The sequence below is a fragment of the Melanotaenia boesemani genome, chromosome 1 (assembly GCF_017639745.1).
Source record: "Melanotaenia boesemani isolate fMelBoe1 chromosome 1, fMelBoe1.pri, whole genome shotgun sequence".
Lineage (NCBI taxonomy): Eukaryota > Metazoa > Chordata > Actinopteri > Atheriniformes > Melanotaeniidae > Melanotaenia > Melanotaenia boesemani.
The window spans coordinates 38,683,774-38,703,315 of NC_055682.1; the positions used below are offsets into that span (position 1 = coordinate 38,683,774).

The following is a 19,542-nucleotide window of genomic DNA, read 5'->3' on the forward strand; positions in this document are numbered from 1 at the left end:
TAATGATTTACATGCAGGTTTATACATGATGGCAAACACACCTACGCACACAAACATTAGATAAGCATTTGCCATAATGTGTGAAAATAATCTTTTTCACACTAATTTTTGGACTATTTACTTCTGCAACAAAACATCCTTAATAAAAATTTAGGTATTTATTTTTATGTAGTTTGTTTATTAAGCATGTATGCAAATTAATGCATATTTTTTACATGGCCTACAAAAATGTACAGTTTCAAAACATGTTTAATATCTATTACTAATTCTAAACATAGTTTCATGGTGACAACTATTAGTATTTTTATCCTTTTTGTTTAAAAACTCCCAATAGATAAGAGACTCCAAATAATATATATATATATATATATATATATATATATATATATATATATATATATATGTGTGTGTGTGTGTGTGTGTGTGTGTGTGTGTGTGTGAATTTTATTACAATCAATATAATTAGATAGTTTTTATTCTTAATGTGGGTCAAGTGTTTGCTGTTACAGAAACCAAATTTTTCATTTTATCCAAATAACTTTTTTTAACACAGTCTGCTTCACATCATTTTATTTTCTCTGACAGTATTTTCTTATTTGTGGGATTGTGAAAAAAAGAAAGTTGAAAGCCTAAAGAAGCACAAAATGTAAAAAAAAAGACGACGGCAAGTTCCTTTGTTGATTTCTGCTGATGCTGTCTGTCCTGATTTTACATTTCTTCTCCATCGTCATCATAAGTCTGCAAGCCTCAAACGTTGTCAGAGCAACTCATCACCAATGTTCAGCTCATTTCTGGCCAGAAATCCTTTTTTAGTTTGTTTCAGATTCATACACAGCAGTGAGAAATGGTCTTGGAAGCTGCTGTTTTCATCATTTCAAACCATGTAATAAAATCCTGAGACTTCTGAACTAAAATGGTAAGATCTACATATTTATAAAATATGATGAAGAACTCCAATGAGCAACTTCATTTAGCACCACCAGGACTATACTGGATGTCTTTAGCTAATCACATGAAATCAGCATTAAAGTCAAGCAGACGTCAGTGGCTCTAAGATCGATTACTAACAAGTACAGTAGCACAATACACCAACTACTTCAGCTGGCTGGGGTCCTAATGGAAACCCAAAAGATTCTAGATGAACAATTTGGGCCTAACATTTTTGCTATTTATGACAGTTTTTCTTCAGAATTAACTAAAATAAGAGATAATATTCTGACTTTTCCTTTTTCTTCTAAATGAAATGAGCTTCTAAATGAGATTTGGTGCTCCAGAGACTTAAAATAAAAACAACACATTATTTTCTTAAACTACAATTTTTAGAGTAGCAGAAATGCATGCTTAAAGAAACCCTCACTCAGCATGTTGCCATGTAGGGATTGACATCTAATTTAGTCCGTAGTGTGGTTACAAGGACTTCTGTTGACAGAAATGTCAAAAAGAGTTAATTTACAAAGTCATAAAATTTGCTGAGCTGTTATGATGAGCAATGTGATGTCATACAACAGTCCAGTAAACTGGTTTACAGGTAATCTGCTCAGTTTATTGTGAGCTCAAGCAGTCCATCTGCATTTCCTGTCCTTCCTTTCCACTCATCCTCTGAGTAATGTCATGTCACTCTCCTTTGCTCATCCTTTGTCTTGTATTCATTTTTTTCCCATCGTTTATTCCCCCTTCATTTTCACCTCTTATAGCATGCCATATTTTATTCAAATATTTCATGGGGTTGTCTTGCAGCCTTTGCAGCTCGCTAAGTGTCATCTACATCCCAGGGACGTTAAAATGGAGCACGGAAGTCATTTTTAAAGGCGTGTGTGTTAGAAAGAGAAGAGGCAGAGAGAGGGGAGGACAGGGGTGGGATGAGAAGAAGTAGCTCGTCCCGTGTCTGAGACGTCTGTTGGTGATAGGAAGTGAAAAGGTGGAGAAGACAGAGGAGTGATAACTAATGTACTTCCTGTGTACTTCCTCTTCTACCCTGTCAACCCATCCCGTTACCAACAGGCCCTTCTCTCCTTCAGCTTAAAACACATAACTGATGTGTGATGACTTGTGTGTGTGCGGATGTGTGTGAATCTGGGGTAATCTGATGTGAGATGTAAGACTGCATGAATGTGAAGATGTACATTTAGGTGTCTGTCAGAGAAGGTGATGGCTGATGTTCAGTGAAGTGTGTGTGTGTGTGTGTGTGTGTGTGTGTGTGTGTGTGTGTGTGTGTGTGTGTGTGTGTGTGTGTGTGTGTGTGTGTGTGTGTGCTGGACTAACTGATGGGTGATGTGAAAGTGGAGCAGTAAGACATGACATGAACAGATGAGTGAAACTTCTACTTAATGTGAAGAAATGAGTATGCCCCATTCAAACGATGAGTGTGTGTTTATCTCCCTTTCTTTGTGTGTGTGTTTGCACAAATTTATCGTCTCATACCCTGGCACAGTGTTGGCTCTGGCTGAGGTCAGCTGTGCTGCATCAATGACTGATCTCACAAATCTTTTCATCGACCTGAAAAAACAGATAAAGAGGAGGAAAGGAAGCAAGAGATGAGGTTGTGACCACAAAGTTCCAATCTGAGTCCTCAGAGAAACACCAACTATTGTTATAGTTTGAATTGTAATGGTGAGAACATGATGACAAACACGGTTTGGCTTTTAACACATTTCTTAGTGAGTTGTCAGGTTTTTCAACCCCGCTGACATGTACCGCCTCCAGCTACAACACCATAAACCTGGGTGTAATACCTTTGGAATGGTAACTCATATCAACACTACATCTCTATTTTCCTGCGGAGAGAATAGCCTCATCGTGAGTGTAAATGAAAGTCATTCTTCTGCTGCTGCTGCATAGGTCCACGGGGTGAGCCTCTTGTGTTATATAGCAACTTGGGAAAAGAGAGGTTTAGAGAAGTAATTATAAAATGTATATCCATGTCTATTTGGTTGCTGTTACTGATAGAATTTCTATTTCTATAAGCAGCATATTTAGTACAAACACATGTGGAATATACAAGTTTTGCATTTATGATGGCCATGGTCATCTGCTACATACATGAAGCTGAAAAGTGCCTTAAGGCAGTGGTTTCCAACCTGGGGTCAGGGAACCCCTCAAGGGGGTCCCTCAAAGAGCACAGAGGGTCCCTGAGGCTTTGATCATTCAGAATCAATGGCTGTGTTTTCATTACAGCATTTCGCAAAATAAAAGCAATATTTCTAACATTTCAATAAAGTGCAATTGCGATTTGCAGGTGTTTCCATTGAATGGTGTTTAGCGCATTAGCTGTTATTCTTGTAAAATCTCGTCCCGCGAGACTCCACTTTAAGGAGGAAAGAGATTTCTAAATCTTTGTAAAACTCTTGCATTTCGCCGTTGTTTGCTATCAGGCATGATGATTAGATTTTTTTCTTTAATTATCTGTAAAAAGATTTCCGTTTCCTCCTGTGTCTACTGGTCACGCGACCCGTCGGATGAAGCGTAAAAGCAAGAAAAGTGTTTCCATTACACTTTTGCGATATACTTCTATATCAACACGTCTGAAAAATCCCCTCATGAGAGCGTAAAAACTTTATAGCGATATTTGTGAATTTTTTTCTAAATGTAGGTGTTACCATTACTGTTCTTGTATTGCGATATTTAACTTTTGCGCAATTCTAAGGGTAATGGAAACACGCCTATTGTGATTAAAAGTTAAGAACATGTCCACACAGACGAGTTGAAGTGTATCTGCTCAAATTTTTTTAATCATCTGGACATTTTGTTCACATGGAAGTGGTATTTTGGGAGCCCACAAACCCATACTTTATAAAGCTGATCCCAAAGTGAGTAAATGAGGGTCATCAAAATCCGCTATACAATTTTTTAACACATGTATCTATAGTAAAAAAAAACAAAAAAAAGAGAGAAGAAGAAGAAAAAGTCATTTACATGAGCAGTAGCTACAGTAGCATCTTTGGATCTTACTATCAATGTAATTTCCCTCTAGGATTTATACAATATTTGTCCTTTTTATTTAATTTAATTTCTACCCTGGTAATCCTCGTTTTTCCTGCAACATTTACTTAATATAAAGTGTCTGAGAAACACTACAGAGCAGATGATTTGTCCTTATTTTTTTTTAAAAAAAAGAAAAATCTTACGATATATGTTGCTAATTTAACTTTGGCTTCATTGAAGGACTGGACTCTGCCAGAATACAGTATTCATGGTGAGAATCTCACTAATGAAAGCATAAAACCAAGCATGGTTTCTGCATGGGGTGGGGCAAGGGGTCTGCAGCTTTTTAGTATTTGTATGAAGGGGTTCCTCAAGGAAAATAATTTGGCCACCACTGTTTCAAGACTCAACACCTCTGACGGCCGGCCAGTTCAGGATCCAAAATATTTCTGGCTCCAGCCCAGAAGAGTCCCAGGCAAAGACTGAAACCTTCTATCGTGAAAGAGTTAAAAGATATTATTAGATAATTATCCCTTAACAGATGTATTGTTCTCCAGCTGGTTTTTAACATTTCACTACTTAGCTTTTTCTCCAAATATGGTCCCTGTTGGGTGATGGCCAAAGGTCGGGTTTAAGGCTTCAGGACATCATCGTCATAATTTATCTACGGTCTGTGCTGGAGCCACATCCTGAGACATCATGATTACCTCACTTACTTATTTACTTATTAATCCATTTAAGCCCGAAATATTAAAGAGAGAGAGAAATATTTATTTCTTTTAAACTTTTATTTGAACAACAAATCAAACCTTTTTTTAATGACGAACATATTACAGAATCATTGGGGAAAAAAACGTTTAAAAATGACCCTTTAAGGATTTTGTTTTTTCTTTTTTTTTTTGGTATGCAAAAGGATTTAAAGAAGTATTTTGGTTAATTGGTATGGAGGTCAGTGCATGTATCAAATACAGTGCATTAGTTGTTAAAGGGTTTATGGTGTTCACTTGGTAAACTCGTCCATAATATAATTTCACCATTAAAAACAAAACCCAAAAAAAAAAAAAAAAAAACTTTAAAAAAAAAATGTTTTAAATTATTGTCACAATAATCCATTTTTTTTTTCTTTTTACAAATGATTCAGATAACAGCTATTTATGTAGGAGTAATTGTTAAACAATCAAAATCTGAAGCAGCAATGAGATAACAAAAACTTACTTTTGGCTTTATAGACCCAAACCCAGCAGCTGATTTCACACAGGCAAGTTTACTTAAATTGCAATAAGGATTTGTTCTAGCCCCTGAAAATTATGAATTCTACCAAATGGAAAGTTGGCAGTTAATGGTTTAACACATGTAAAATAATTGTCCCGTAAATATTTCACAAGGATTTTCATGACACCATCAAATATTACCTTTTTACAGTTGTGACTCAGTATATTCTGATGCTTTTTTGTGCCTCTGCTCAGCTATTGTTGCATTTATATTTTAATTGTTAAGGAAATTCTTAACAGTTAAAATTTACCAGAATGGCCAAGACAAAAGCTAAACAGCACATATATACATATTCAAACTATTTAGAAGAGCCCTAAAATGTCATGCATGAACACACATCAACCTTAACAAGCATGTACCAAGTTTTATGATAACAGCTCTCACACAAAACACAGATCTCAGTCCTGGTGACATGAAATGTGGATTAGTTAGAACAATAAAACCTAATTGGAACAGCATGAGAAAACAAAAAGCAACGGGGGCTTATACGGTGGAAATGCTAAATATAGCGACATAAGATTCTAACCATCATCCGAAGCAGACCTGAGAGAATTTGGATGCATTTACATTTATTTAAACTGGTCTGATATGAACTCTGCTGAACTTCTTTACTTTCTCTTTGAAGTGACCCTTCGTATCTGTGAAATTTCATCTTTATCAGGTATAACACAAATACAAGTACAATGATTTTATGTGTAAATGTTTAACCCTTTTCCAGCATGTCTTCATTTGCCTCTCTCACTTTCTCAAACACACACACACACACGTACGCAGTGTACTAGACCCGTGTGTTTCTCTGAGGTTTCTGTTCCGCTTGCCATCCTGCTCACTGACCCCCCACATGTGTGTTTGACCTTTCAACTCAGTGCTTCCCTCTCAGGGGAAAGGCTCTGCTCTCCGATGCACCTTTGGACATCCCAACACACACAAACACACACTCTGATCCATCTTTTGAGTGTCTGGATTTGGCTTTGCAGGGTGACTCTGGTCAGGCTTGTGGTCAGCCACAGTAACAGATAAAAGGATATATCACTTCCTCAGTCCCTGAAACCACAAGTAGCCTCTGGGTTGCTGGACACACACATTGATAAATACACACACACACACACACACACACACACACTAAGCACTGAGCCTGAGTCCCAAGCTTAGCACTTGATCCTCTCTCTGGGAGGTTGACACTTCACAAGGAAAGCCTTTACTAACTCCTTTGGACTGCGCACACACACACACACACACACACACACACACACACACACACACACACACACACACACACACACAAACCTTTCATGCAACACACAGTTGATCCCTGTGAGAGTACAAAACCTTGGAGGCCTGATCATGGTGATCTGCTGGTCAGCATCTGTTTACTGTCAAGGAAAGAGCCTCCTCTATCCTTTACCATCAGTCATCTCCAGCACAGATGAACCCCCACGTGTCAGTGTTTGAGTAGCAGGAGACATATTGGAAAAATCATACCAGAAAACAATCATCTGTGTTACTAAATGTCCTAAAGCTACTACTACTCCCTCTCTGCAGAAGTGGAAAATCATTTGAGCGTACCGAACCCTCCTCCCGCCCTCCTTGAGGTAGGGCAGATTGTTGAGCGTTTTAGCCCCGGCAGCAAAGCACTAATTCAGAGAGGCATGGAGCAGACAGGATTCCAACATGAATGTCAACTCACCTCGCGTCTTCGCAGGGCTCAAGGGCACGCAACTGCCAGTATGTAAGGGAGAAACTATGGCCAGCTGCACCTCGGGGGGCCTGCATTTAAAGTCAGAATCCTATCTATTGTGTAGGCAGAAGCGTGGACAAGCATATGGATATCGGTTCAATGTAAGGTCAGATTGAGTTTATGTTGGGGGGTAAAAAAATGGAAGATGCACACACAAAGACAGTTGACATGACAGATGTTTCTGTAATGGCTCTCATGTGAAATGGAGACTATTTTACGGCAACTTCTACAGAATTGTTTTCTATAAATTAGTAAAAATAAAAAAAAGTAAATTAATAATATTTGTAGAGTATTCCTATTTGGATTAATTATTTAATGTGTGACATATGGAACCCAAAACCAACATTAAGTATGATGTGGGGGCTAAATTTAGCACAGATAATAAGCCATGTCGCACCAGCATTTTCAGGGACATATATAGACAAAATATTATCAAAATATCTCAAACCATGATGTCAGTCTTTTTTTGTCTCAACTACAATCTGCTTTTAAACTGGATCAAACCTGTTCGCAGAGTTTTGATGCCTAAACTTGAGCAGCAAGTTGGAAAAAAATGTAAAACTATCAATCATCATACAGGGGACTCACATGAGGCTAGACATGGCGTGTGAATAAATAAATGAATAAATATTAAAAGAAAAAAAAGCCCCATTTTTGTTAACTTGAATGAGTGAGTACACTTAAATGGAATGATTTGAGTTTTTAAAACTTTAATGAACATAATAAATCTTACCTGTCAGTCTGATTAAACTCAGCTGCTTTAAATCAAGATAAAAACTTTTCTTTTATTTTAATTTTTTTTTTTTTTTTTTTTTTATCAAAACTGTTAATTCCCTACAATGCAGCTTTGATTTTGTGCATTTTAACTGTCTTATTATTCTTTACCTCTTTTCTATTGAAGTATGGGTGCCAATGCTAAAAGCATTAAGGCACACATATTGCTGTCGCTCTGCGTTTATACTGCGATCTTATTAAATTTTTCCTGCAGTTGTATCAATGTACATTATCATTCTCTCTCTTACACACACACATTCTATGGACTATTCTCAGCTTTGCCAATTATCATGTGACTTGCACATTCGTGGGTGGCAAAAAGATGAACAAAGCAAGCGTACTGCTACCTGGATTAGCAGCTACAGCTAGCTTTTCGCGTCAAAAAAACTAATGGTACATCTGTATTGTGCCTTTGGATGTTCTAATTGACATTCCATGAATGGGATTTTATTTTACAGACTGCCTGCTGACCCTGAACGATGGGCTACATGGGTTGATGCAGACAAATGAGATAACTGGAAACTGTAAGAAAGCTGTGTAGCGAGCACTTTGTCGGTGGTAAGTTTATTGAAACTTTTGTTTTGTACGCTTTCCAAGTCTATTTATGGTGGCTGCTCTAATTTTGAATATATTTATTTATGAAAAGTATAGACAATGCGTTACTAAAATGCAGCAATCTGCAGTGGTTTAACGTTATTGCCTCCAGGGACGAGACACTTCAGGTTAATTGTTAACGGACATGTAATTGAGGCTAATTTTGTCTTACACTAGGTAAAACACAACCTGTTGTCCCCACCCTATGTCCCGTCCAGCTTCATGTTTTTCTGCACTCCTGAGAAAAGATGACATCCCTAATTTTTACATCACATTAACGTTATCTGCATCTGCTTTTTTCTTACTCAGCTTTCACATGAAGAGTAAATACCTTGTTTGGGGCACTTTCCACAGCTGAAGGTCTAATACCCATCCTGCACTGAAATATTTATAGGCCTCTAATCTGACTTGTGTCCTTTTAATTCTGCCCCAGTGAAGTGCAACTGCCAAGTGCCTAGGTAGTACGTTGTGGTAAGGTAAATTGGGTAGAAATATCTCCCTCAGTTGGATGTTTTGGAGTTTTTTTAACCAGGAATTTGAAAAATTATACAAATTTTGAGCACCAACAAGCACGTTTTTTTTTTTTGTTTGTTTTGTTTTTTTTTTTAAATATCACTGGCTTGGAAAGTATTAAGTCTGCAAGCGCCATCCCTGATGAGAAACAGTTAGTAATCACTATGGTGGGAGCAGGTCCCAGCTAGCTTTTGCCACCCAACATGGCGGCATAAACGAACAATGTGACATCAGTGAGAATGCTCCATACATCAGTGGTTGGCAACTAGCGGCCTGCCGGTCAAAACTGGCCTGTCGCCTATTATATTTGGCCTGCTAGATTATATTGATTTAAAAATAAATAAATGAATAAAAAAACAGATTGTATAAGTGACAGTTGCGTAGCGACATGGTGGTGTTTACAGCATTGTGTTAAAAGAACAGCGTGGCCCCTTTAAGAGCTGGAGAGGGGGAGGGACAGCGCAGGGGAGGGGAGAGGGGGGTTCATCAGAGCAGAGGAAATCATTGTGCTAAACTTTCTCTTTAGCGAAGAATGTTTTGCTACAAGATTTAGCAATAAACACCACACAGCTCCTCTAGTTCCAGCAGCTCCCAATGTCTGCTTCACCACTGCTGGGTAAAGTGAAGGGTGCTAAGCCTGGAGCTAGCTGCAGCTTCACCCAGGAGGAATTACCTCTCCTCCGCCTTCCGACTTTGGTTTGAAGGTGGAAGCAGGAGAGTTTAGCAGCTGTTTCTGTCTGAGTTTTCCCCTATGGTGAAGGCAGCAGACCGGAGTTACTAAACCGTCAAAAAAAATTGTTGTTTCAGGAGCAAAAAGACTGGAAAGACGAAGAAAATAACTTGTTGCTATAACTTGTTATTATACAAAAACACTTGTGTACGGAACACACACATTACTCAAATAACATCTATATATATAAGAAAAAAAAAAATATATATATATATAAAGAGAGAGAGAGAGAGAGAGAGAGAGAGAGAGAGAGAGAAAGCTCTGCTATACATCATACTGTAGGTGTGTCTACATGTCAGATGTCTGCAGCACCTCCATCACACTCATTAGGCTTGGCCAAGTCATTATACCAATCAGGTACACAGCCGCTGCTTCATACGTGGCTGCTTTCAAAATACATGTATACATAAACATATATGTTTATGTGCAGTTGCACTGGCACCCATCAAAATTTCTTTAGAAATTTTCTATTTCTTTTATTCCTTTTTGTTTTTTTTGGCTAGTTTTAATGTACTGTTCAGTGTGTTATCTGCACCCCGCTGTAATGTTTTAAGATTTTATGTAAAGCATAAGAATAAGAATTGTCCTCTACATGAAATGTGCTATACAAATAAAGCTGCCTTGCCTTAGTATGCTGAATGTACATGAGGTTGTAGAAGAAACTGAGTTCACTATGAAGTAACGGATTAACTTAAAACTTTGCAGCAGGAAGTTGGTGTGGACGCGGGTTTTTGCTAAACTAATTTCATCCCCACTAAACACGTCTGTCACGGTGCAGCAGCTGCCTGGATAATTGTTTTTAAAGACAGTGTAAGTTTACAGTATTCACACGACACTGCCAAAATTAATTAAAAATCACCCACTTTCATCATCAGTCATTCTAACCAGTAAACTGTATTTTTATGTGTAGAAAATGTTGTCTATACGCTGAAACGTTGGTGAATGGTGGATTATTTCTGACATGAGGTCTACATGGAGATCAGAAAATGTTTTAGTGCCTGTTTTGCTGAAAACTGGTTTCTAGACTTTTAGAGCAGAGATCATCAAGGGTGACAGGAGATGATGATTTTATGACGTTTTGGTTTGTATCGTCGCAAAATGGACATAATATTGTATTTTATTTACAATTTTTTATCTCTTACTGAAATCATTAGAAACATTTTTGTGTCATTTGAATTATTGATTTACCAGATAAATAAGATTTTAAAAAGTAGTCGGTAATTTAGACAATTACTCTTTGAGTAAAATAAAAAATGCAAAGTTGCAATCAAGGAATTAACCCTAATTTGTTGTTAATCACAGTCAACAATTCATCTCCAAATACAAATATGTCTTCCTCATGATCATAAGAAGCGGCCCTCCACAGAATGTGCAGTTGGAAGTGAATATTTGTCTTTGCTGGTCTCCTAACCAAACACATTATCGTTCCAAAGCTTAAATCTAAACTTAACAAAAACAGAAACGATCTGCAGAAAACGTGTTAAACTCTAACTGATTTTGCAGAAACACATTTGCAGAATCGCTGCATCAGACTGGTGCGTCTCATGTGGGTGACCCCCTCCCCTCTTTCTTTAATTTTCTCTGTATCTCTTATCCATCATCATCTTTAAAGTAGCCCACTTCTCTTCACATGTAGCTGATACCACAGGGTGTTAGCTCAGAGGAATGGAGGTTTAGCAGCAGTAAGGTAAATATTAGATGCAGCTGTGTGGCAGAAGCATCAGTTTATGATTTGTTTCCACAGTGTGAAGCAGTTCCCATACACTCACAGTACATCCTGAAATATACAACATTTCACTCATGTTTGCATAACAAAGTACCACGTTAATAGCCAATAATTTTAAAATATATATTATCAGACAGAATATATTAATGATAGATAGTTGCATCTGTCTGTGTATCAGTAACTATCCATCAGTGGCTTCCTCTGCTGCTCATAAGTGATCGTGCTGGCCGGTTGGTTGACTGTTACTATTTTGTCTGTTTGTTTCTGGAAATCCAACAGGATCTTAGCTTGGTCATTCTCCACCACCTCGGGTACACATATGTACGATATATATATAGAATAGAATAGAATAGAAATACTTTATTAATCCCTTTGGAGAGTCCTCAGGGAAATTTGGGTGTATATATAAATATATAAAATAAATAAATATATAATATATATATATATATATATATATATATATATATATATATTTATATATTAATATATATATATATATATATATATATATATATATATATATATATATATATAGGGGGAGCCATGATGAAACCTGAGTGGACAAATAATGAAGTTTTCCAAAGTATGTTGCAACAGTCAAACAAACAGCATTGTTGGCTTTGCTTGTTTTGTGTTGCTTAATAACAAGAAAGAAAAAAAACAGTAACAAAATCTTTTTTTCACGTCACTAATTGTATTTTTAATGGTGGTTAAAGAATTATAATTCTTAAAAAAAAAAAAACAGGGATCTCTGTGTTCTAGTCAGAGAAATCCCCGGTGGTCCCTGAACCTGACTTTGAGAAACCACTTTTTTCTGAAAACTGTAACCAATGAAGTTCAGTAATGCAGTGAAGTGGCCTGACGTGTAGCTATGAAGTCTTCCCTAATGATTCTAGCACATGTGTGTCTGGCTTTCAGCCCTCTCCTTCACGTCACTGGACACTGTATACTTTTTGGCTGTGTGTGCGTGTGTGTTTATTAGAAAGAGAGAGAGAGAGAGAGAGACTGCTGTCTGCTAGTACAGCAGAGCTCCGGTGATCTCATCTCCTCTTAAGAGTGCTCACCCTGTGGCTGTGGATGGGTCTGTTTTTACACACACACACACACACACACACACACACACACACACACACACACACACACACACACACACACCCCCCACAGCGTACGACATGCAGAATCCACAGGATGTCTTTGGTTCTCCACTAACTGGAAAGATGTAATCTGTCTCACCTTCTTGTTATAAAAGCTTCATCTTTCAGTCAGGAGTAAATGTTTTTTATTTTTTGTTTTTTTTTTTGTTTCAGGTACAGATGTTGCAGGACTCGTTAAGGAATAAGCAAGACCTGACTGTGTGTGTGTGTGTGTGTGTGTGTGTGTGTGTGTGTGTGTGTGTGTGTGTGTGTGTGTGTGTGTGTGTGTGTGTGTGGTAAACAGGGTGGTTTGCTCTGTGGAAGAAGGAATTTCCCCCAGCAGTCCCCATCAGTAATAGTGCCTGTAATGAGCTGCAGCTGTCAGCGTGGTTTCCACACCGCACACACAATCACATAAAACACACACATACACACATTTGCAGTGAGGAGGAAGCAGTGACTCACGCAGCAGCGCGCCATCGTACTGTACGCTGATAAACAGAGCAACTCATCAGACTCCTCATCAGACGTTAGACGCAAACATTTCCTCAGAAATACCCACTCCTTCTAAAAACGGCTCTGTGGATTTACTTTCCACTTTACAGTTTGCATTGTGGGAAATACTGGAGAGTTGGTGGTTTATGCTGGTGCTTGGTCATTGAAAGAAAAAAGCAAAAAACTTTATCTTACAAAAGTGCATAACAGCTCTCTGATTTATTCTTTCCTTCCTCTCGCTCCACCTAACAATCAAAGGAAGCTCATTTTCACTTTGCTTCATTTTGAATTCTAATTTTGATGGAAAAAAACTGAAGCAGTTGCTGATGGCTTCGGCTAATTGTGAGTTGTTTCTAAACATAGTTTGAACTGATTACATGTTTCAGAATGTCTGAAAAATACATCTGTTGTTTGGGTCTCTGGTACCCAACCTTAAAATCAGGTTAAACAGAAGGTGCTTTCTCCGTCTGGGACTGGTGTTGAATCGTTCCTTTCTCAACACATACTCTCTGAATCCCAGATAAAGCATGGGAGACCCAAGAAACAGAAAACATTCGCTCTAAAATAATAATAATAATAAAATAAATAAATAGCAATAATTTAAATTTAAATAATTAGCAGATTTAAATAATTTAAATAATTGTTTTTATTCTTATAATTTAGACCATTTCAGGAACACTGTGTCTCTTTCTTCATGTACAGATTTAAAATATTAAATCACTTCTGTCACAAACACTAACTTTCACTCAAATGACAATTTAGGAAATGCGTTAGAATATAAACTGATAAAAAGTTCCTGTCTGAATTTAGTGTCAGGCTTCTTATAGTTTCTGTTGTTTCTAATCCAAAACATGCTGATGAGGCATCAGTTATTACTGGACAGCTCTTCCGGCTTCTTGGCATCGACTCTAAAAGCTCTCCAAAGTTACTCAACTAATTTTCTTTTTTTTTACCCCTAAAATGATAAAGTGTAGAAGATAAAGGAAAAATAATAACATAATGATCTGTTTCCACTTGCCAGCTGAGCCAAACATGCTGGTGTTTTGACTTGCCTGGCCCTCTGTGACCTCTGCCAATTTTTATCTCATTTCAGTCCAACTTTGTAGATCAGACTTTAATTTTGAGGCACGGACCACAGGACAGTGATGAATAGGCTACATCAAGGAGGGCTTAAATTACCCCTCTCCCTGGTGGCAACACTGACCACAAGGAGAGGTGCGGGCGCATGTGTGTGTGTGGTGACCTAGTAAGAGCAGACAGAAAAGAAAGAGGGCTGGTCAGCACTTGCCCTCTCAACCCTGCTTGCTCCGCAGCACACCCAACAAGGGAGGAAGGACGAGAGAGAGAGAGAGAGAGAGAGAGAGAGAGAGAGAGAGAGAGAGAGAGAGAGAGAGAGAGAGAGCACTGGCTCCATCTTTTTCAGCTTCTCTTGTCAAATCCTCGTCTTGTTTTTTAGGGGAGTTTGTTAACTTTTGAGGTTATTTGAGTCAAGCTCTGCCCCCCCCCCCCCCCCCCTTCTCTTTCATTTTCAATGCAAATATCTGTTTTTACTTCTTTTGGTAAACACCACCACAGTTAGTCTGAGCACAGGAAGACTTGCTTTAGAGGTCGTTCGGATATCAGTGACACCTTAGATCCTCATAATAAAACAGTCTGTCTGAGGCTGAGAGGGGGGGTGGGGGGTGGGCAGCGTTTTCCCCACAGCCACAGGCAAGGCCCTGAGCCTCATGAAGAAAATCAGAATCAAGGTAATGAAAGAAGGTTGTGTGTGTGTGTGTGTGTGTGTGTGTGTGTGTGTGTGTGTGTGTGTGTGTGTCGGGGGGGGGTCTACTTTGATCCACAGAAAATTTGGCCAAGAAATAGATTTTGGCCATTATTTATTTACCATAAACTGAAGTTTTCCATGGAGAATTTTTGGCACTTTGTGTTATGATGGGCCAGGTGTTGAGGAAGTAAATATTTGATTTTTACACGTAGTATCACTGTAAATGGTTAATATTATGAAAAAGAATTTTATGTGAGTTTTCTGACCAGCACATCTGTTTTGTGAGAAAGTTGAAGTTTCTTCGTTTTGTCCTGAAATGAGGGGGCACGGGCTGGTATTTGTAAAACAGTTTATTCTTGTGTTTGCTTTTTTTCCTCATCTCCTGACTGCTGCTTCTCTTGGCTCTATTAATTATTGTGGGTCTCAGCTGTGAAGAAGGAGGAAGACAAAGAAACATTTGGAAAGAAGAATCTTGAACTGTGACTGAGATCAGATCAGAAATGAAGCAACTCCCCTAAAAAAAATCTCTACCAACTATTGCAAGATAGGATAGAAACGTTGGAAATAACTGGTTATATTGTTTTATGTAAACCTGCGCGTGTTTAGGTTTGACTTCTCTTCGCTGTACCTTGTCCACTTTTGGAGTTCCAGTTGTGGGTAAGAGAGAGAGAGGAAGACGAGGAGACGAAGTCCCAATTCCCTCACTGCAGTCTGCCCCTCCAATACACACGCATAGCCTACACACACATACACACACACACGGTGGAAAGCTTTCGGGAGTGTGGACGCAGTCGCATTCTCACACTGTTGCGCTGAATCTCCGGTTCCCTCTGCAGTTAACGATGGACTCAGTCTTCTAACTGTTCATGTTCATCTCCATCAATACTCTAAACTCTTCCTCACATTCTTAACTCCACTTTATGGTCCAAACACTCAAACACACATTCGAGTCTGCTGTTACATGAAGTTACGAGTTTAACTAAATCTGATTGCCTCCGTAATCTTTAGCTGCGTGAAGCTGGCTGCTGTGGACGGGAGGAGTAAATCTGTTGACACATTAGTGTGAACTGAAAGCAACAAAAGCGCCAAATAAATTTCCTTTAATATCACACAGAAATGAGCAGCGGTCAAGAACACGGAAATCCTCTGGGATGTTTTGCGCACAGGCCTCCTGAGTCGCAGCATCCGAACTGGATGATTTTCTCATTTCAGAGACGATCAACCAGCAAACACCAACCAGTCGGTTTTATGTTGGTCTCGTTTATTGGGAATAAAACTCAGTAAAAACTGAATTAATAAAAAAGTAAAAAAAAAATGTCTTTAACAACAGTCACAGAAAAAAAGTCACGTGAAAGAAGAAATCAGAGGGATTAACAGAAGACAAGTGAAGATGTCCAAAGTCTTTAAAATGATTAACTTTGACCCAGTTAGATACGTTTGGGAATTATTTATTTATGGAGAAGGTATTTACTTCTTTTACCTCTACCGAATATCTGCATCACTTTTAGTTTCACACTTTGTTTTAATTACTTTTTAAAGTTTTATGTTAACGATTTAATATGATTGAAATTAGACAGAATATTTGTGCTCTCGCCATCTCACTCTATTTCTGTGCCTCTCTCTCTCTCACACACACACACACACTCTCTCTCTCTCTCTCTCTCACACACACACACACAGAGACACACACACGTGCACACACACGGACTGAATCGTAACTGCAGCTTTAATACACTGATTCAAAGAGAAAAATGTTCATGCTGTTTTTATTTAGTCGATGGCTGAAAATTACAAGTTTTAAAACCTGCAGTTTGAAACCTGAAGATGGCAGAAGGTCAACAGAGCAAACAGCCAGCAGCTCATGTTCACTCTGCTATAACTGGACACCGGTCTGAGCAGCACTTAATCGCAGTGATTTGAGGTCGCACATCGGTGTCTGGCGGATAAAAGACAACTTCTACAGTCGTCAGTTACCAGGGTTTTATGTTTACCATCACGTTAGAGCTCACGTTTTGCAAGCAGGAGAGAAACATCTGCTTTTTTTCACTTTTCACTCCCTCTTCAGAGATACAGACCATTTACATATTTTAAACAAATGGGAAATAATCAATTCGTGTTTATGTACTTTGCAGTTTATTATTAGTATTATTTTATTATTTTTGTCAACCCACATCTTCTCCGCCTTTTCCTCTCCAGACATAATCCGGCACAGTACGAGCTGCTGTCTCTGTACATCCCCATTAATGGATCCAACATGCCCACGCAGCTCGGGGGATTTCAGTCAAGATTTAGGAGCCGTTGATGAAGTCAGATTTTTACATATTTAAGAAAAAATCTATGATTGTTTTATTATATTTTTTACGTGTTCAGCTAAACTAAAACAACGTTGTGCTATTTTTATAAACACAGATGTGTATTTACGTCCATAAACTACGAGTAAAACATTTTGGGGGGTTGAATTTTAAGGGTTTGCGATGTTTAATACACACACACACACACACACACACACACACACACACACACACATATATACACACACACACACACATTAGATATAATTCTATTAAATTAAATTTTAACTCATGAGCAGTTGAAAAAGTTATGCTTAAGGTTTAAAGAGAAATTTTATTATTATCTTATTAAGGAAATTTTCTGCTTTCCATTTACCTGGACAGCTTTTTAGGTAAATGCTTATTGCTGGAAAAACCTGGTTTCCATCTTTTTCTCATTAACAGCATCAGCCTGTGTGACAGATTTATTCGAAAGATTTTGATTTTATCTTCTGAAACTTTAACTAAACCATTTCCACATCAAACTGTCGCCAATCTGCCGCAGTTCCAATCGTTTGTTTTTCTTTTCTTTCTTGTGTTTGCGGCGCAATTAGCAAAAATATCCGAAATGTTTCTACACGTGAAAATATACTTTTTAATTTCGTTGTGGAGTTTTCATAAAGAGACTGTTAAACGGAGATGATGAGAGCGCTCCATCGCCCGTGAGCGCGTGCCAGTTGTGTGTGCTATGCGTGAGCGACATGTTTGAGTGTACACTGTGGGAGGAGTGCTGTAGTATCGCAGGAAATATGCGGACGACAGTTGTGTATGTGTGTGTGTGTGTGTGTGTGACACTGATGGATGCACCAATGGAAAGACGGACAGATGCTTGGGCGGATCTAACGGCAGGCGGTGGTGGAGCGGTTCACACAGTCGCGACGAGATTAGGGCAAAAACGTCCTCAATCTGCGGGAGGAGACACCGAGCGGCAATCTCCCCAACGAGCCCGGCGAGAGCACAAGGAACGGACACACTCCTCGGTTTACGCGGTTCCCGACTCGACACCAGCAGGAAGACTGAGCATCTTTGATTCCTCCGACTTATCCCACGGAAAGAGAACTGTTTCTGTGGTTATTGACGGGCGCAAGAGGCGAGGCGCAGCAGCACATCTGGCTCACAGGAAGACAGGAGGAGCGAGAGAGCGAGAGAGAGAGAGAGAGAGAGAGAGAGCCTTTGGCAACTCACCCTTGCATCCGTTGTTCTTCAGTCCCCATCAAAAGAATCTTCCATCCATTGTTTCACCGACGTGAAGCAAACGTTACACTCTGAGGATTTCCTGAGGAGTGCAAGAGATTTTTTTTTTCAAAATTCGTTTTACAAACTTAAGTTGAGTCCAAAAACTTTTCTCCCTCACTAAAGTGAAAGAGGGGGGAGACCCCAGAAAACATTTCAATAACGTAACCTGGATTAAAGAGGACTTTTAGCTTACCTGTTAAAAAAAAAAAGAAAAAGAAAAAGAAAAAAACTTTATTCCGTTTAGTGTTAAGGAGATTTTGCGCCACTTCGGTCACTTGAGGCGCAGGGAGATTAGCGGGAGCGCAGCTTTGGGGAACACGTCTGATTAGCTGCGAGGCTGATTTAAATAGCGCCTATTGAGCAAGGAAAAAAAAGAGAGAAAACATAGAAAACACACACACATACCCACCCACACACACACACACACAAAACGGAGCAAAATACTGTCAGTGGCCAAGACGCTGTTTGGCAGTGGGTGCTAAAGCTCGGCTGACGCGCGCGCTCCAGCCTGAGGAGTCTGCCTGCACAGGAGCAGCCTGATCCCGTCACCTCTTCCTCCTCCTCCTCCTCCTCCTCATGTACATTATTACAACAAGGAGACCCAATCAAGCACGTATCTCATCGATTCACGCACACACAGACACACACAGTTCAATTCCTTTAAGAAAAAGCTCCCATGCGTGCACGCGCACATGTGCGTACACGTACGTACTGATTGAATGACTTGCCCCTCAGCGGATTTTTCAAAGAGCTCTTGGACAAAATAAGGTAGCCGCGCCAGGCAGGGCAGTGTGTGGACAACCAGCCTCGACCGTCACCTCCTTCTTTCTCTCGTCCTCCTCCTCCGCCTCCCCTTTTTCTTCCGCTGTCGGTCCAGAGAATTAGCAAACTGAAAAAAGCCGCATGTGGCTCTTTTTTTACTCCGACCACCGACCAGCAAGAGGCGAATGGATGTTTCTGAGATGGTTTCAGTGTCAGCTGCCTCACTTCCTGGCTTTGAATTGCGCGTGATTACCAGGTGGTAAAAGCGAAAAGCCCATGGATAGCGAGGCAGAAGATCAGCCCGTAAAGTAAGTATGCCTGTCCGTTATCCCGCTGTCAACCTGTGTGTTTTGTGAATGATACTGTGTTTTTGTCTGACTACCATGTGTGTGTGTCTGCTCATCTCTTTCCCCTCAATGTGCCTGATATTACGAACATTTCCAAACCATGTCCGGAGGCTTCTGATAAGCCTGCTCGTTTGAAATAAACGGAGCACGAATAAGACAGTGGATGTCAGAAAGAGAGTGAGGGGGGTACTAAAGACAGCAAGGGG

General features: G+C 39.2%; 1 protein-coding gene and 1 long non-coding RNA gene across 2 annotated transcripts in view; one reads left to right on the plus strand and one right to left on the minus strand.

Moving 5' to 3' along the window:
* Nucleotides 1-616: 616 nt before the first annotated feature.
* Nucleotides 617-18,540, minus strand: LOC121645670. The gene is made up of 3 exons (XR_006011489.1): nucleotides 18,421-18,540; nucleotides 18,177-18,267; nucleotides 617-2,496 (listed from the first exon to the last, which is right to left on the minus strand). It is a non-coding gene; the product is annotated as an uncharacterized LOC121645670 (long non-coding RNA).
* The window catches only part of tshz3b (teashirt zinc finger homeobox 3b), a 38,382-nt gene continuing 36,749 nt past the window's right edge, over nucleotides 17,910-19,542 (plus strand). The window contains exon 1 of the mRNA XM_041994236.1: nucleotides 17,910-19,297. The gene's annotated coding sequence lies outside the window, so the exon portion shown is untranslated. The remainder of the gene's footprint in view (nucleotides 19,298-19,542) is intronic.